At 38.2% G+C, this 13,848-nt stretch overlaps 1 pseudogene; it reads left to right on the forward strand.

The window, feature by feature from the left end:
- Positions 1-344: 344 nt before the first annotated feature.
- Positions 345-958, forward strand: LOC139006221 (geminin pseudogene; annotated as a pseudogene).
- Positions 959-13,848: the final 12,890 nt, after the last annotated feature.

A 13,848-nucleotide genomic window follows, 5' to 3' on the forward strand; every position in this document is an offset into this window, starting at 1 on the left:
GAACACTGTCTCCGTGTAACTCCTTCTTTGCCGACTCTGTCCACACCTATGGGAACCCCTGGGCTTTTATTTTCTGTTACATATCTCTGGAATGTTTAAGATCCATTAGAATAAGTTTAAATTACTTTTGTGATAAGAAATTATAACTATAAAAAGTAAAAAGTGGGAGCAGCGCGTGACAGCCACCGTGTGGAGGTGGGGCCGTGCAGCTGTCTGGGTTCTGGGCGGAGGGCCAGGATCGAACAGTTTCCTCCAACGAGTGAGCGGAGGTGGCAGGAGGTCTACACGGGGCTGCCCGCCTGCCGGCATTGGTCCTCCCTGACTCTTCAGCGTCCTGGTCCACAATGAACCCCAATATGAAGCAGAAACAGGAAGGCACCCATGGGCGTGTGCAGAGCAGTCCTGTCCCTAGAAGGACCCTGAAGATGATCCAGCCGTCCACAGCTGGGCCCCTCGTGGGAAGAGAGAAGGAGCTGGTTAAAGGCTCGTTCAAACCGAAGCATCTCAGTGATCAGTCGGCCTCTAAGACTTCTGGCTCTGGAGTCCCTGCTGTCCCCGAGCAGGGTGAGAGCCCGGAGCTCCGAGGAGTTACCCAGGAGGCACTGGATCTCATGGCTGCAGAAAACCCGTCCTCTCAGTATTGGAAGGAAGTGGCGGAGCAGCGGCGGAAGGTGCTCTATGAAGCGCTGAAGGAAAACGAGAAGCTCCACCGAGAAATTGAGCAGAAGGCAAGTGAGATCGCCCTCCTGCAGAGGGAGAACCAGGAGCTGGCGGAGGTGGCGAGTCGCCGGACAGCGAGGGATCTGATTCTGAGGAGGAGGCGGGCGAGGATCCGGAGGCGCAAGGCCCCGGTGCGGGCGTGAGTGCCAGGGCAGCCGTGTCTTCCTCCACGGATGCCCGGCCGGCGTGTGAGCTGTGCGCAGAGACTCAGAAAAACGTGCCCCTGTTACCGCCATGATGGTTCCTGGTGGCAGAGCAAATAGCTGTGATGCAGGCGTCCTGTTTGAGCCCTGGGACCCTATGGTGTTAAAATGCAAATACTGTATGTTTTAATCTATGGAGTTTCATGTAAATAACATTTTCTCAGATGTCAGACACAACTTGTGTACATGATAAATAAACTTCGTTTCCTAGTGAAAAAAAAAAAGAAGTAAAAAGTCCCTAGAATATAGTAGGTACTCAATCATTGTTTTTTTGTCTTCCAGATGCACTGGCTATAAAAATATAAGAATTCTTTTGTGCATTTATGCTAATACTTATTGAGTACCTGCTTATTCCACGTTCTTCTGGGTGTTAAGAATTCAAATAGAAGAAAATAGGCAAGTCTCTGTCTTTCCTATATGATTCTCTCTCAATTAAATTTATACCACAAAGTCTCCACGCCTAAAAATTGGACACTACCATCGAGAAGAAGTGTTAGAAAAATATTTCACACATACATAAACAAAATATTGAGTGTCGTCATCATACTATATCATTTTGTGAGTAAAACATTAATAAGCATACATTTACATAAACTATATATGTAATTTCAGTTTGTATTGGTCAAAATAGTCAAATAGCAATTTCGCATGATTTAACTTACTTTACTATCAAGATAGTTTTAAGACAATGTTGTGTTCAGGTTCAATGAAGATCCCCCCAAAATAAATGCATTTATCATTTTATAAACCTTACATTAGGTACAGCTAAGAATTCTAAGAATAATTTACTAGACAACTTTTGATATGTGTATGAATGGATGATTACAGCAGAACATATAAGCCAAACTGACTGTAAGTCCAAATATTATTCACATATGGCTTTCAAATATTTCCTGGGAAGTACAAGGATATGTGCCTTAGTGAATGATAGCAACAAAAGGCTCAACCACCTGTTCTGTTAAACCATATTAATACCTCAAAAACAGGGTGTGCAGTATTTGTCATGCCAATGATTTAAGCAGAGCAAACTTTAGCAAAGCAACTTTCATTCTAAGAACAAAGAAAATCTTCCTGGGCCAATACAGAATCAATACCTCAATTGACAGAAACTATGAGAGGTAAGTAACAACAACAAAGAAAAACACCTGAAGAAGCAGTTGCTTAGATCAGTGATTTTCAACTGTTGTGCCGCAAGAGGCACACTGGTGTGATGCAAGAATTTTTAGAACATACAATATCTAACTCTTTAGTCATGGGCACTGGTCTCTTTTCCCTTAGATTGTCAAATAAATAAAAAAAATGACAGTCACCATGGTTTTGCTCAGTGATTAGAGTGTTGGCCATGGACCGAAGGGCCATGGGTTCAATTCCCACTCAAGGGGCACGTTCCTCGGTTGCAGGTTCAGTCCCTGGCCCCAGTTGGGGCACATTCGTGAGGCAACCAGTTCTTAAGTCTCTCTCACATTGATGTTTCTCTCTTTCTCTCTTGTCTCCCCCACCCCTCTTCCATTCTGTCTCTAAAGATCAATGGAAAAAATATCCTTGGGTTAGGATTTAAAAAAAAAAGACAACAGCCAACCCAACAATAGCTGTCCAGTGAGCATGAATCAAAATCATACTTTTTTGGGTCATATTGGGAAGGAGAAATAATACATTCTTTGGTGTGCCACAGAATTTTAGTAATTAGTTTATGTGTGCCATGAGATGAAAAAGGTTGAAAATTGCTGACTTAGATGATTAAATCAGTGAAACCCTAAAGTGTTTCCTGGCACTCAGAAAAACTCAAAAGCAGTGCCAGTGCTCAAGTGGGAAATTGCAGAGAGTATGATGGGGTTTCTGGATTGCCACAGAAGTTGGTATTCATAGCTATCCTGTTTCTGACACACCTCTTTGAGCATGGAGAGAGGAATCGGGTTTGGCTCTGCCTTGCATCCTGGGAGCTGACAGTGGGTGGAAGTAAACTGACATGGTCTCAGGGAGGGCAATCTGGAAAGCAAAAGAAGTTCAGTGGGGCAGAGGGCACAAATGAGATTCTAAATGTAGTGTCAGGAGCAATGAACAGGAGCAGTAAGGTGGAGCCTGTGGCTTAGCCTAAGGACAAATCTAATTCTTATAACTTTCTTCTGCAGTGTATGCTATTATTACTCTGTATTTTAGTGATACCTTGTTGTATACTCCATAATGTGAACATAGTTGACCAATGCTTATATCCATGTGAGAAAAAATTACCACTGTTGTTGCTTGCATCTCATGCCTCCCTTTTATGTATAATACTAGAGGCCCGGTGCATGACATTCATGCACTGGGGGGTGGGAAGGTCCTTCAGCCCGTCCTGCAGGTAGACATCCCCCAAGGCGTCCTTAGTGCTGCCTTGGAGACAGGAGAGGCTCCCGCCACCACCACTGCGCTCACCAGCTGTGAGTCCGGCTTCTGGCTGAGCTGCGCTCCCCCTGCAGGAATGCACGGACCACCAGGGGGCAGCTTCTGTGTTGAGAGTCTTCCCCCTGGTGGCCAGTGTTCATCATAGCGACCGGTCGTTTCTCTGTTCGGTCAATTTGCATATTAGGGTTTTATTATATAGGATCCTTCTTACTGAGAAGGATCTATGGGCCATTTTTCTTGGAAAATGTTTTTATTTTATCCTTGTTTTAATATACACTGAGTGGCCAAATTATTATGACCACCTGATATTTGTAGGCAAATTAGCTATAATTTCGCACTGAAGTTGCTAGAGGGCCAGACCATTATAAGCAGGGAAGCAAGTTGTTTACCACAACAGTTACCCAAGCATAGGAAGATAAGGATTGGACAGTCGAGCATTGGAAAAAAGTTCATGTGGTCCGATGAATCACATTTCCAGTTGCATCATGCATATGGCAGCGTGAGAATTTGGCAGAAACAGCATGAAAGCATGTACCCCACATGCATGAGTACAACCCTTCAAGCTGGTGGGGGCAGTGCTATGGTTTGGGGCATGTTTTCCTGGCATGATTTGGGCCCTTTAATTCATGTGGAACAACGTCTGAATAGCACAACATATCTAAGTATCGTTGCTGATCAAGTTCATCCTATCATGTTGATGGCGTATCCCAATGGAGATGGCTTCTTCCAACAAGACAATGCGCTATGCCACAGTGCTTGTATTGTGCAGGAGTGGTTTCAAGAACATGAGGGAGAGTTCACCTTGCTTAGGTGGCCCCCACAATCACCAGATCTCAATCCAATTGAGCATTTGTGGGACGAAGTTAAAAGAGCTATCAGGCAGCTGGTTCCACAAGCATCAAATCTCACAGAACTGGACAGTGCTATTCATCAGGCCTGGTGTCAGATTCCTCGCATCACCTTTCAACATCTCGTGGGGTCAATGCCAAGAAGAATCGCCACAGTATTGAAGGCAAAAGGTGGCCCAATGAAGTACTGATGGGGTGGTCATAATACTCTGGCCGCAAATATATATACACACAAAAAAAGTCCATATACACAAATATATGGACTAATGGACTATTTTGTTGGACTATGACTATATTAAGAAATGCACATTAAAGTCATATATATATATATATATATATATACACACATATATGTATATATATATGTATGTGTGTGTGTGTGTGTGTGTGTGTAGATAGCTGGATAGATGATAGATATATGATAGATAATAGATAATTTGTGTTTTTGAATTTTACATAGATGGAATTATGCATGTAGTCTTTTGTTTGGGCTTCTTTTATCCACATTATGATTGTAACATTGATTCATGTTTAAAGTTTCTTTTTGTTTGCTTGTTTTGTTATTTATTTTAATTATTATTGATAAATATATCTCATTGTTTGATTATGACAAAATTTATTTCATCATGGTGCTGTTGTGAACATTTGGACTGTATCAGTCATAGGCTACTATAAGAAAGGCTTAATATGAACAGTCTTGCACCTATCCTTGATGCACATATATACTCATTCTGGAGAGATATATGCATAGTATATTAATATGTTCACCTTAAGTAATGTCAAAGAGTTTTCCATAGCAGTGCTGCTACTTTATACTTCCACCATCAGGGTAAAAGATTAAAAGAATCCTTTCAAAAAAGGGTAAAATGATGACTGTCATGCAGATATAAAAATGAACACCTTAAACATCTTATTTAATACATTCTATTAGGTAAGTAGGCTGATGTCACAATCAGTTTTAAGGAGAATCCGCAAAGGGGGAGGGGAGGTTAATATAGAGTGTAAAATAGCTCAAAGATAAGAAATAGTGTTGGAATCAGATATCAGAAAGAGCATGCCCTATGTAGACAATGCATTGTAAATAGCTTACAGACAAAAAAAAAAAAAAAAAAGCCAAAATAAAATGCCATAGGATTGTCCTCTAGATAATGCATAGTTTTTCATTGAAACATTTTATTTCTTTACAGAGAATTCCAATTGATCTCGAAACTATCCAACACATGTCATTTAAAAAAAAAATACCTATTTTGATGGCTGTGCATTGTGATTTTAATTTGGATTTCACTGAAGATTTTTAACTATTAATATGTTTTCACATATTAACTGGCCCATTGGCCATCTTTGGTTATTTCTTCTGTTAAAGAAATGTGTCCCTTTTATTCTAGTGCATTGACTTTTTAAAATTCGTGCACTTGTATAAATTCTTAACCTATTCTGGATGCAAGTCCTTTGTCAATATGGTTATTCATCTGTGGTTTGCCTTTCACTTACTTAAAGGCATTTTTCATAAACAAAAGAAATATATTAAAATGTTTCTTGCTCAATTCTATGCTTGAATTCTATAACTTATTGTAGGTTAATTTGTTTGGTTGATTGGTTTTTATCTTAGCCCTTACTGCATTTATTAGACTTCTAATTTTGCTTTTTAGATAACTGCTATATGTTTTATTTTGGTTTTTCATATTCTTTGCTTGCTATTAAGGTCTGCTTTTTTTTTTTTTCCCCTCAGAACTTTATTTTGGTTCTAGGGTTATACAATTTGCATGACTTATATCCAGGTGTGAATTTACTTGTCTTTAATCTACTTACATTTCTTTGTATTTCCTAAATCTGAGTAATCAGGTTTTTTAGTAAATCTCTTCAAATTCATCTCTTAAAATCTTGCACCTCTCTTGTTCTTTCTATTGCTCTTTCATGAATGTATATTAGACATTCTTTAGACATTTCATTGTCTTCTCCATGTTTCTGAACTGTTCATATTTTTCATCTCACTTTGCTGCATTCTGTGTGATTTCTAAAATCTGTTTTCCAGTGTACTAATTCACATTCTAGCTTAGTATAATCTATTTAACTCATCTTTTGTGTTTTAAATTTAAATATTCTTTAGTTTTAAAAGTTCCTCTTGTATTATTATTTATATCCTTAACCTCTTCTATTATTTCCATTAACTATACTAATAAAAGGGTAATATGCTAATTAGACTGGGTCAACCGGACATCTTCAGGACTTCCGACTTCCTTCTGGACAGTTAGGCGGCAATCAGGCCGGCAAGCAGAGGCAGTTAGGGGCAATCAGGCAGGCCTGGAGGGGATCAATTAGGGGGCGGCCAGGCCCACAGGGGGGCAGTTAGGGGGTGGCCAGGTCAGCAGGGGGGCAGTTAGGGTGCAGCCAGGCTGGCAGGGGCAATCAGATAGGCAGGGGAGCAGTTAGGGGGCGATTAGGCCAGCAGGGGGGCAGTTAGGGAGCAACCAGGCAGGCAGGTAGAGTGGTTAGGGGCGATTAGGCAGGCAGGCAGACCAGCAGTTAGGAGCCACTGGTCCTGGATTGCAAAAGGGATGTCCGACTGCTGGTTTAAGCCCTATCCCTCCAGGGGTCCCAGATTGGAGAGGGTGCAGACCGGGCTGAGTGACCCCTCCATGCACAAATTTTATCCACCAGGCCTCTAGTGTATTTAATAACTTTATTGTGGTAAAACACATAACATCTAATTTAAAATTTTACCATTTTTAAATGTACAGTACAAATAATCATGGTCAAATGGCCTTCAATAGGGTTCCAAAGCTACACAATGGAGAAAGGATTCTTTCTTCAACAAAAGCCATCTGGTCCTGGGTTTTTCTCTGTTAGGAAGTTTTTGATTACTAACACAATCTCTTTACTGGTTATAGGTCTATCAGAAATTTTATTTCTTCATGATGTTGTCTCAATAAGCTGTATGTTCTAAAAATGTATCCATATCTTCCCACTTGCGTTGGTGGTATAGTGGTGAGCATAGCTGCCTTCCATATCTTCCCACTTATCCATTTGTTAAAATGTTGCTGTTTATAGTACTTTCTTATGATTATTTTTAGTTGTGGCATCAGTTGTAATGTCTTTTATTTCATTTCTGAGTGTTTTTTTTTATTTTAAATTTCTTTTTTCTGTTATAGTTAATGATTTGTGAATTTTGTCTCTTCAAAAACAATTATTAATGTTTCTACTTTTTGTTTCCTTTTTATTGAATTTATTGGGGTGACACTGTTTAGAAGTTATATAGGTTTCAGGTGCACAGTTCTACAGCACATAATCTGTACATTGTATTGTGTGTTCACCATCCCAAGTCAAGCCTCCATCCATCACCATTTATCACTCCCCTACCTTCCTCCCCACCTCCCCACCCACTTCCCCCGAGCATCAGCAAGCTATTATCCATGTCCAAAAGTTCTTTCCCTTTTTTTTCCTCTTTTGCTCAATCATTCCAGCCTGACCCCACCAAGCACCCCCACCACTTAACAGTTGTCAGCCTGCTCTCTATATATGAAGTCAGTATTTTGCTTGTTAGTTCATTTTGTGCATTAAATTCAACATATGAATAAGTGCAATCATGTGGTACTTGTATTTCCTGATTAGATCATTTCACTAAGCATGCTATCCAGGTCCATTCATGCTGTCAAAAAGGGTAAGATTTCCTTCTTTTCTATGACCAAGTAATATTCCATTATGTAAATATACCACAGCTCTTTTATCCACTCATCTACCGAGGGACACTTGGGCTGCTTCCAAATCTTGGCTATTGTAAACAATGCTGCAATGAAGATAGGGGTGCATATATTCTTTTTAATTAGTGTCTTCAAATATATTCCCAGAAGTGGAATCACTGGGTCATAAGGCAGTTCCATTTTTAATTTTTTTGTATAACTCCATATTGCTTTTCACAGTGGCTGCACCAATCTGCATTCCCACCAATAATGCATAAGGGTTCTCTTTTCTCCATATCCTCACCAACACTTGTTGTTTGTTGATTTATTGATGATAGCCATTCTGACAGGCATGAGGTGTTATCTTGGGGTTTTCATCTGCATCTATCAGATTATTACTGACATTGAGGATCCTTTGGCCATTGGAACTTTTGGGGAAGTGTCTATTGAGGTCCTTTGTCCATTTTTTAATTAGATTGTTTATGCGGGGTTTTTTTTGGTGTTGAGTTTTATAAGTTTTTTTTTATAAATTTGCATATTAATCCATTATCAGATATATCAATGGCAAATACATTCTCCCATTTAGTGGGTTGTCTTTTCATTTTGTTGGTGGGTTCCTTTGCTGAGCAAAAACTTTTGCATTTGAAATAGTCCCAATTGTTTATTTTTTCCTTTGTTTCCCTTGCCTGAGGTGATATGTCATAAAAATAATTGATTTTACCTGCCTTTATTTTCTTCTAGAATTTTTGTGGTTTCAAGTCTAACATTTAAGTCTTTGATCCATTTTGAGTTTATCTTTATGTATGGTGTAGGAAAGTGGGCTTGTTTCATTTTTTTGCCATGTATCTGTTCAATATTCCCAAAACTATTTATTAAATAGCCTATCATTACCAAATTGTATGATTTTGCCTAATTTGTCAAATATTATTTTGCTATAAAGGCATGGGGTTACTTCTAGGGTTTTCCATTCTGTTCCATTGAGCCATATGTCTGTTTTATTCTAATACTATGCTGTTTTGATTACTATGGCCTGGTAGTGTAGTTTGATATCAGGTAGTATTATGATTCCTCCAACTTTGTTCTTCTTTCTCATAGCTATTACTATTTGGGGTCTTTTGTAGTTCCATGTAAACTTTGGAATATTAATTCTAGTTCTGTGAAATACTATATTGATATCTTGATAGGAATTGTATGGAACCTATAGATGGCTTTAGGTACTATGGACATTTAATGATGTTAACTCCTTCTATCCATGAACACAATATATGTTTCACATGTTTGTATCTTCTTCAATTTTTTTTCTTCAGTGTTTTATAATATTCAGAGTATAGGTCTTTTACATCCTTGGTTAAATTTATTCTTAGGTATTTTCTTTATTTTTCTTTTAATCTATATTGTTGAAAGTATTACATAGGTCCTCCTTTTCCCACCATTAATTACTCCCAGCCCTCTTCCATCCTCCCCCCCAAACCCTCTGCCCTCACCACCCCATTGTCTGTGTCCAGAGGTTATACATATATGCATACAAGTTCACTGTTTGATCTCTTCCCACCCACCCTCCCTTGCCTTCCCTCTGAGGTTCAACAGTCTATTCATGCTTCTATTCCTCTGGGTCTATTTTTATCATCAGTTTTTTTGGTTAATTAGATTTCACATATGAGTGTGATCATGTGATATTATCTTTATCTGACTGGCTTATTTTGCTCAGCATAATACTCCCCAGGTCCATCCATACTGTTGCAAATGGTAAGAGTTCCTTCCTTTTTATAGCAGCGCAGTATTCCATTGTGTAAATGTACCATCGATTCTTTATCCACTCATCTGCTGATGGGTACTTAGGGTGTTTCTAAGTCTTAGCTATTGTAAATTGTGCTGCTATGAACATAGGGGTGCATATATTCTTTCTGATGAGTGTTTCTGGTTTCTTCGAATATATTCCCAGAAGTAGGATCACTGGGTCAAATGGCAATTCCATTTTTAATTTCTTGAGGAAAGTCCATACTATTTTACACAGTGGCTGCACCAGTCTTCGTTCCCACTAGCGGTATACTAAGGTTCCCTTTTCTCCACAACCTTGCCAACACTTTTCCTTAGTTAATATGTTGATGATAGTCATTCTGACAGGTGTGAGATGATATCTCATTGTCATTTTGATTTGCATCTCTTGGATGATTAGTGACTTTGAGCATTTTTTTCATATGTCTCTTGGCTTCTGTTGTCCACTTTGGAAAAACATCTATTTAAGTCCTTTGCCCATTTTTAAATTGGATTGTTTGTCTTCCTTTTGTTAAGGGTATGAGTTCCCTATATATTTTGGAGATTAACCCCTTATCGGATATATCATTGGCAAATATGTTCTCCCATGTTGTTGGGGTCTCTTGTATTTTGATGATGGTTTTTTCTGCTGTGAAGAAGCTTTTTATCTTCATGTAGTCCCATATGTTTATTTTCTCCTAATTTCCATTGTCCTTGGAGATGTATTGGTAAACATATTGCTATGAGTGTTGTCTTGAGATTTTGGTGCCTATGGTTTCTTCTAGGACTTTTATGGTATCACATCTTACATTTTAGTCTTTTATTCATTTGAATTTATTCTTGTGTATGGTGTAAGTTGGTGGTCTAATTTCATTTTTTTGTTTGTGCCTGTCCAATTTTTCCAGCACCATTTATTGAAGAGACTGTCTCTGTTCCAATTTATGCTCTTTCTTCCTTTGTCAAATATTAATTGAGCATAGTGACTTGGGTCTATTTCTGGGCTCTTTGTTATGTTCCATTGATCTATATGCCTGTTCTTGTGCCAGTACCAAGTAGTTTGGAGTACAGTGGCTTTGTAGTATACCTTGATATCTAGTGTTGTGATTCCTCCAACTTTGTTCTTCTTCCTCAAGATTGTTGCAGCTCTTCAGGGTGTTTTTGTTTTTTTGGTTTTTTTTTGTTCCATATAAATTTTTGGAGTGTTTGTTCTAGAGGTCTCTGGAATATGCCATTGATATTTTAATGGGGATTGCATTAAATCTATAAATTGCCTAGGGTAGTAAGGACATTTTAATAATGTAGACTCTACCAATTGATGAATATGGTATATTTTCACATGTCTATATATTCTTCTACCTCTTTTTTCAATGTCCTCTAGTTTTCTGAGTACAGGTCTATTACCTTCTTGGTTAATTTTATCTTAAGTATCTTAATATTTTTGTTGCAATGGTGAATGAGATTGTGGTTTGTTTTTTGTTCGTTTATTTGTTTTTAGTTTCTCTTTCTGAGAGTTCACTATTGGTGTATAAAAATGCTATGGATTTTTCTGTGTTAATTTTGTATCCTGCTATGTTTCCAAATTCATTTTTTAAATCTAGTAGTTTTTTGATGGAGTCTTTAGGGCTTCTTATGTATAGTATCATGTCATCTGCAAATAATGACAATTTTACTTCCTCCTTTCCAATTTGGATTCTTTTTATGTCTTCTTTTTGTCTGAGCGCTATGGCCAGGGCTTGCAGAATTATGTTGAATAAGAGTGGTGAAAGTGGACATCCCTGTCTTGTTCCTGTTCTTAAGGGAAATGGTTTTAGTCTTTGCCCATTGAGTATGATGTTGGCTATAGGTTTGTCACATATGGTCTTTATTATGTTGAGATATGTTCCCTCTACGGCAGTGATGGCGAACCTTTTGAGCTCGGCATGTCAGCATTTTGAAAAACCCTAACTTAACTCTGGTGCCGTGTCACATATAGAAATATTTTGATATTTGCAACCATAGTAAAACATAGATTTATATTTTTGATATTTATTTTATATATTTAAATGCCATTTAACAAAGAAAAATCAACCAAAAAAATGAGTTCACATGTCACCTCTGACACGCGTGTCATGCGTTCGCCATCACTGCTCTACGCCCACTCTGCTGAGAGTTTTTATCAAAAAAAGGTGTTGGGTCTTGTGGAATGCTTTTTCTGCATCTATTGCTATGATCATGTGATTTTTGTTTTGCAATCTATTTATGTGCTGTATCACATTTACTGATTTGGGAATATTGTACCAGCCTTGCATCCCTGGAATAAATCTCATTTGGTCATGATGTATGATCCTTTTGATGTATTGCTGGATCCGGTTTGCTAAAATTTTGTTGAGGTTTTTAGCATCTATGTTCATCAGGGATGTTGGTCTGTAGTTCTCTTTCTTTTCTGGTTTTGTAATTAGGGTGATGGTGGCCTCATAGAAAGAGTTTGGAAGTGTTCCTCTTAAAAATTTTGGAAAAGTTTGAGGAGTAGAGGTGTTAGTTCCTTTTCGAATATTTGGTAAAATTCCCCTGTGAATCCATCTGAACAAGGACTTTTGTTTGTTGAGAGTTCTTTTTTTTTTTAATTAGTGCTTCAATTTCATCAGTAGTTATGAGCTTATTCAGATTTTCTGATTCTTCCTGACTGAGTTTTGGAAGGTTGTATATTTCTAGGCATATGTCCATTTTGTCCAAGTTGTCCCGTTTGTTGGAATAAAGTCGTTCATAGTATTTCATTGTAATCCTTTGTATTTCTCTGGGGTCCATTGTTTCTTCACCTCTTTCATTTATGATTTTGCTTATTCATTTATTTTCTCTTTTTGTTTCCTGGTGAGCCTGGCTAGAACTCCATCAATCTTGTTGATCCTTTCTAAGAACCAGCTCTTGGTTTTACTGACAACTGTCAGAGGGGAGTGGGGAGGAGGGACTGGATAAAAGAAGGTGAAGGGGTTAGCCAAAGACCATATATTCATAATCCATAGACACGGGAACCAGTGAGGTAATGGCCAGAGGGAAGGGGGAGTTGAAGCTGTGTGGGGGTGGACAAATACAGGAAAAATGGTATACCTTTAATAGTATCAATAATAAATATAAAATATAATAAAGTGAGTTTCTTGTAGATATCATTTAGTCTAACATCTTGTTTTTATCCATCAAACAACTCTGTTTCTTTTTTTGTGGAATTTAATCCATTTACATTTAAAGTAATTGCTATAGGGATGGACTTTCTTTTCTTCTTTTAAATATTTTTATTGAGTTCAGAGAGAAAGGGAGAGGGAGAGATAGAAACATCAACGATGAGAGAGAATCATCAATTGGCTGCCTCCTGCACACTCCCCACTGGGGATAGAGCCTGCAACCAAGAATCAAACCCAGTACCCATCAGTCAGCAAGCCAGTGCTCTATCCATTGAGCAAAACCAGCTAGAGTGATTTTAAATTTCTTTTTTCGTCTTCTTTTTTTTTTTTAAGTCCTTACTTGAGAATGTTTTCCATTGATTTTTAGAGGGAGTGGAAGAGAGAGAAAGACAGAGAGAAACATCAATGTGAGAGGAGCATACCGATTGGTTGTCTCCTGCACATGCTCTGACCAAGGCCCAAGGCTGGGGAAGAGCCTGCAACTGAGGTATGTGTCCTTGACTGGAATCAAACCTGGAGCCCTCTGGTCCATAGTCGGATGCTCTCTCCCCTGAGCCAAACCAGCTAAGGCAGGGATGGACTTTCTAACGCCATTTTACAAATTGTTTTAAATTCATCACAACTTAACTTCAATCATATACATAAACTCTACTCCTCTAATCTCTCTGCCCTCACCTTATGTTATTGGTATCACAAAGTACACTTCTTATAATTTGTGTCCTTTAACATAGTTTTATTGTTATAGTTAGTTGTGCTTTTGTCTTTTAAATTCTATGCCTTAATTTAAAATTATTTATGCACATACACTCCTGTAATACAAGGTTCTGTATTTTTTATTTGCCTAAAATTTGCATGCTTTCCTTTACCAAAGAGCTTTATATTTTCGTATGTCTTCATGTTGCTTTCGGGTTGCCCTTTGTTTCAACTTAAAGAACTCCCTTTAGTAATTTTTTAAGGCAGAATTAGTTATAATAAACTGCCTCCAGTTTTGTTTACCTGGAAAAGTCTTTATTTCTCCTTCATTTTGAAGGCCAGTTTTGTCAGATACAGTGTTTTTGATTGGCATATTTTTCTTTTCTTTCAACACTTTGAATATAGCATCCAATCC

This window comes from Myotis yumanensis, unplaced genomic scaffold (genome assembly GCF_028538775.1).
Source record: "Myotis yumanensis isolate MYYU_CA2020_CCGP unplaced genomic scaffold, mMyoYum1.0.hap1 SCAF_3, whole genome shotgun sequence".
In the NCBI taxonomy this organism is placed as follows: Eukaryota; Metazoa; Chordata; class Mammalia; order Chiroptera; family Vespertilionidae; genus Myotis; species Myotis yumanensis.